The following is a 6,144-nucleotide window of genomic DNA, read 5'->3' as shown; positions in this document are numbered from 1 at the left end:
TGAGAGGCAAGTGCCCCAGAATATATATTTGTATTTTATCGAGGCGCCTTCTTACCAACAGTTGACGTTCAAAGCAAAATTTTAATTCAATTATTGTCCGTCTTCTGCTGAAATGATTGGCAGTTAGAGAAACACATTTGGCTTCCGTTCGTATTTACTTGCGTCTTAGGGTCCATCTCTACCTCCCCCTCCCCCCTTCTCTCTCTCCAAGCCTACCCCCTCCTCCTCTGCCCAATTACAACCCCTTTCCCTCCTTCGAAGGAGATTGGATTGATCTTACGTAAGATTCTCTCTCTCTCTCTCTCGTGGATATAGGCTGCCATGTTAGAATGTTATACACAGCCGTCTTTGTTGTCATCAATACCATCCTGGAATTTGCGAATACTATATGCAAAATGGGCTCTGGTCTATCTTGCATAGAATGAGGGTCTGAGCCCACCCTTCCTTTCTTTTAAACAGCTTTACTTTATTCCTCTCACCGCTGGGGGAGGGGGCGACTGTGGAGGTACACCCTCTCTCCCTCCCTTCGTACAATTGGAACTTTTTATGTCTGTTAATTCATTTTATTTTTATAATATATAAGAAGTGGGGGCCTACTTTCTTATTATTATTAATTATTATTATTATTATTATTATTATTATTATTATTATTATTAGGAATGCTTAATTTTGCCTCTGTGAATTCCCGTACAGGGGCCATGCATGCCTAGAACATCGAATCATTCAGGTTTATGACTGAATTGTTGCTTTTCCATAGTGTGGGTAGGCATGGACTCTACACATGCGTATATGTACTTACTATATCAATTACATGTATACATATAGTGTCAAAGTGTTGTATAGATATGAATTATCTTCTGTTTCAGCCCGCTATTTTGGTAGGGCCATCAACCCTTGTATGGTTTCCATATGGAATATTAATCATTGTGATGACCTGGTTGTAGCAGTCATTATGCGTAAGCTTTGATATAATCATCTTGGTCTTCAAAAAGTGGAATGGCTTTTTTTTTTTTTTTTTTTTTTTATCTGCATGTGATTGCCATATTCAGTTCAGAGACATTAATATAACTGCTGCCTGGCTGTTGATGACCTCTTGTTTTTAAAGCATTTAGACACATAGTGTGTGTGTGTGTGTGTGTTTATGTGTGTGTGGTTCCTTTGGCACCGTCAGACTGGTAGCAGGGCTGCCGAAGTGTGGAAATGACGTCACTAATACGGCTTATCTCGTCCACATTGTGATTAGGTGTGGAGTGTGGAATCCACACGTACAAATTTCCACACTTTTTACCTAAAAAGTGTATGCTAGTTAAAATCTAATAATAAGTTATGACAAATTTTCACTATTCTATTTTGAGTCTCACACACAAATATCTATAAAAATGAATTATTAGTATTGTCCTTTTTAATTTATGGATGCGTTTGGATGTTTATCAGATGCATGACGCTGACCGTTGATTTCAATGTGCGGGCAAACCCCAACTTTCCAAGACCTAGGATAACTAGATCTTGGCCATACGAGCTGGCTCCAGCGCCAACCCGCCATCAGTTACCTAGTCTCTATTTTTAATCTTGTCCTCAACAAAATCTATATTTATTCTTTTTTATAATACTAGTGAGTATTCTTAATTTGCTAGTTTTGTTGGTATATTTTCTTGAAAATTTTGTGAAATATATACATACTTTCATACTGCCATTCGGTAGCAAATTATTTTTCAGCGATGCACTTACAGCTTTGCAATACACATTACAATTTTTGCATGAGAAAATTATTAATGAGCCTGTATACTCAGTTTGGTTACTCTACAACTACAGTGACATAAACTTTTGAAAGGAACGTGCTTTAGTGATTTCATAACTTTTATTCGTATAACGTAAGATCTTAGCAAAAATCATAGGCCTAGTTTACCAGTATAGATGATAGCGCTCATGAGTTCGTTGTCAGTTGATATTACCTTAAATGAACGACTAGATATGTGTATGATAACGATAAAAGTAAGAAATTATATAATGCAGTGGTAATTAAATCCTTCTGTAAAATTAAATGGCTCAGTAGTATATTAGCCTAGGTCCAGGATACGTTGCCAGTTTACTCTGAAAAATAAGACAGTTACAACACTGGTGCTTACTATTACATTTGCAGCCTAAAATTGTTCTTTATGAAAGTGGTTATAATTATGTAATTGCAATTATACAATACAGCGATAATAATTTTTTAGGTTAAAGTCAGAGCATATAATCAACAGTGTTAGTTAACCCAAGATATAGGTCTAGTGTTTATGGCAGTAATGCCGGATTGAACATCATCGTTATATTTCATTACGACGATATCATTAAGATGTCTTATATATACTCTCAAATAGATTTATATTTCAAATTTTACGCACGTTGTTAGATTTCATTGTTATATTGTTTACAGCTGATTATGCTTGGTAAGCGCAAGTTTCGAGAGGCCTGGATAAATGAAGATTTTCAGTCTTGGCTAAAACCAGTTGAGGGAAACCCAGAAAGGGCTTCTTGCAGAATCTGCCACAAGGAACCGAATGCTGAATTGACGTGTATCAAAAGACATAACACAAGTAAAACCCATCTACAAAATGAACGTGCAATTGATCTTGGACAGTTAGGTTGAAGGAAACCAAAACGACAGCAGCACTCCCATAGGAGTGAGTACTGCTACCATTCTACTCGCATGTTTCATAGCAGAAAATAATTTGCCATTCACTACTGCCGACAAGTTGGTCGATTTGATGAAGAGGATGTTCCCCGACTCTGCTATAGCTCAGGGTTTATTCATGAAGCGTACAAAGTGTACAGACGTGATTAGAACCATGGGGAAAACTGTAACAAACAGCCTGATAAAAAGTTGAGGACCAACAAATTTTCCGTAATCATGGATGAATCAACTGATGTAAGCACAACAAAGTCCTGCGCTGTAATTGTAAGGTTTTATGATTCCCATGAGCAGAAAATCACCACAGCTATGCTAGACCTTATTAATGTATATGACTCAAATAATGCTCAAGGTTCTACTGGAGAAAATTTATATGCTCTCTTAATAAATACGTTGACAAAGTATGATATTCCTCTCGGTAATTTCATAGGATTTGCAGCTGATGGTGCATCTAACATCATGGGGGAACATAATTCCCTGTGTAGTAGACTCAAGATCTTATTGCTTGGACTAACTGTATTCAAATGTATATGTCATTCTATTCATTTATGCTCTTCAGAGGCTGCAAAAACTCTTCCTCGTCACTGTGAAGATTTGCTTCGCAGTATATATACATTTTTTGCACATAGTTAAAAAAGGCAGCATGCTTTCAAACTTTCACAGGAATTTTGTAACACTAAGCCTCACAAAATACTCCATCCTTGTCAAACTCGCTGGCTTTCCTTGCACGAAGCAGTAAAAAGGGTTTTCGAACAGTGGAAACCCTTAAAACTGTACTTTAGTCAAATTGAGGAGAAAGAACGGTTAACAACAGTGCATCAGATAGTTGAAAGGATGAAGGATCCAGCGGTTTTTTTTATATTTTACCTTTTTAGATTTCATTTTGCCAAAATTTAATGAATTTAATTTAGTCTTTCAAAAAACTTCACCCACAATCCATTTGATATTTGATAAATTAACAAAATTATATAGGTCTATAATGAGTACTTTTTGTCAGCCACATATTCTTCAGAAATATCCTTTGATAAATAATTAAGATTCCATGTAATGATAATAATTATGTTCCACTGAACCAGATTTATCTTGGAGCAGAACTTCACAGCTTGTTTCAGACAGAGTCCCTCAAAAACCGTGATATGGTGCAGGATGTTAAATATAGATGTAGACAGTTTTGTATTTCCGTTAGTGTTGCAGTCAGGAAAAGGTTTGATCTTGGCAATCCTTTGTGGGAAATGGTTTCGTTTCTGTCAGTCAGTAAGGCTTTAGATTACTGGTCAAGAATAGCCATGCCATCTTTACAAGACTTAATTAAACTTGTCCATAGAATAAACGCAGAAGATAACCAGAAGTTGGATGATGAATGACGGAGCTTAGATTTTGTATCAGTACCAGATGAAATAAGGCATGGAAAAAATATTGAGGAATTTTATAAAGGGTTGGGTAATCTAAAAGATGATGAAGGTAATGTAATATTTTCAGCCTTATCAAATTTTGCTCTTCATATTTTATCTTTACCAACATCAAATGCTGATGCAGAAAGAGTGTACATTAAGTTATATTTTATAAAGACAAAGCTTCGAAATTCTTTACAGTTGCCATCAATTATCGCTCTCATAGCTGTGTCAGAGGAAGTTAAAAGATATGTTAATGATGAGATGATTGAAGATGTCAAAAATATGTATAAAAAAAATTCTTTTGAAATGGCTTAATAAACATATTTTTCAAACGGCCTAATGAACATTCTCTTGTAATATCTTTGAAATCTACATTTTCTATTGACACACACACACACACACACCACACACACACACAACACACACACACACACACACGCACACACACACACACACACACACATATATATATATATATATATATATATATATATATATATATATATATATGTATATATATATATATATATATATATATATATTGCATTCTAGTGGCAATTTATTCGACTGTTGTTGAGAAGTTTGTTTCTTTTACCCTCTCGTCAAAAAACACTTGAATAAAAATCTAACTAAATGTTTAAACAATATGAACTAAAAACGGAAAGAGTCAGTGTCTATCCTTATTTTTCAGTTAAAAAGAAAGAAAGAAAGAAAAAAAGGCTACTTGGTGGGAATTCACACCGCTAAGTTTAGAGCACTTACAAGATTACGATAAACAAAACATTCCTCCAGAGTTCCAACCACTACATCGACAAAGTCGAATATATTGCATAACTGGCAACTGTCTGAGACCGTGCGTGGATTTCCTTAGTGTGGAAATCTGGCAGCCCTGACTGGCAGCGTTGCCAAAATGCGGAATTCTTGAAGTTATGACGAAAATAAATCCACGGTGCGAGCACCATCATTTCATTTTCCGATTTCCGTCTTACTCTGTCTGGAACGGAAAAAATTTCCGCATAGTTATCAAGGCTAAACAAATATATTTTTGTTTTTATATCTTTTTATTTTTATGATATAAAATGTATGTTTCAATATCTGTTGAACTGAATTGTATTTACAACTAAAAATAACAAAATAAAGTATGAAAATGGTAACTAATTTAGAAGTTTTGGCTGATACTTGTGTTGGTTGTCGGAACCAGACTCTGGTCGGAAAAATTATCCGTTTAAGACCTCTCTTGTTACACGCGAGTCTATACCGTATTTGCCTTGACTTATCCCACATTATGTGTGGTTGGTACCTAATAACGCACCATTACCATTTGTTACAATTGTATTTGCTGCAGCTATTGTCTGAGTACTAATGAATCTTAATGTTATCTAATAACTTTGATGCTGAAAGTGCATAGCCCTTTAAAACTTGCATTTCTGTATCAAGTTAAACCCAATATGAATTAGCAGGGTCTTCCATAACCTGCCTCTGTTAAAAATATCGATTAATTTGAATATCATAGGGATCATGTATTTCTGTAATGAATTGTCCGACATAATTTCCTTAAAATTTTAACAATAAATATAGATATTATATGTATAGAATTAGCTAACCTTAGTTTAAGCTCTAATGCCCCATTCATACAGTCTAGCCATAAGATGAGGGATCGACAGGACGACATCTCTTTTATTTGATTATGAACTTGCTTTCAGGACATGAAATCCCAATAGAAAATTTGATTGGATTTGCGACACTTGGCGCCAGTAACATTATGGGCCAACATAATTCATTAATTAGTAGATTGAAGAAAGAGCACCAGGTATCACAATTTTTAAATGCGCCTGTCACTCAATTCACCTTTGTGCCTCAAACGCAGCGAAGACACTTCCAAGAAAATGTGTACTGGAGCAATGGCGACCCCTCACCTTGTATTTCTCAAATAAGCATTTAGAAGACAGATTGACATCTTCACAATCAATATATAATGCCTTGCAAGACTCATATGTGCTTATATATTTTCAATTTTTAGATTTTATATTGCCATATTTTAACAATTTCAATAAGCTAGGATTTTGTACTCAGATATTT

General features: G+C 35.1%; 1 pseudogene; it reads left to right on the top strand.

Annotated features, from left to right (window-relative positions):
• Positions 1-1,926: 1,926 nt before the first annotated feature.
• Positions 1,927-3,596, top strand: LOC135208160 (uncharacterized; annotated as a pseudogene).
• Positions 3,597-6,144: the final 2,548 nt, after the last annotated feature.

Source organism: Macrobrachium nipponense, chromosome 35 (assembly GCF_015104395.2).
Source record: "Macrobrachium nipponense isolate FS-2020 chromosome 35, ASM1510439v2, whole genome shotgun sequence".
Classification (NCBI taxonomy): domain Eukaryota; kingdom Metazoa; phylum Arthropoda; class Malacostraca; order Decapoda; family Palaemonidae; genus Macrobrachium; species Macrobrachium nipponense.
Note: the sequence above shows the minus strand (reverse complement) of the source record. Positions and strands in the feature narration are given on the sequence as shown.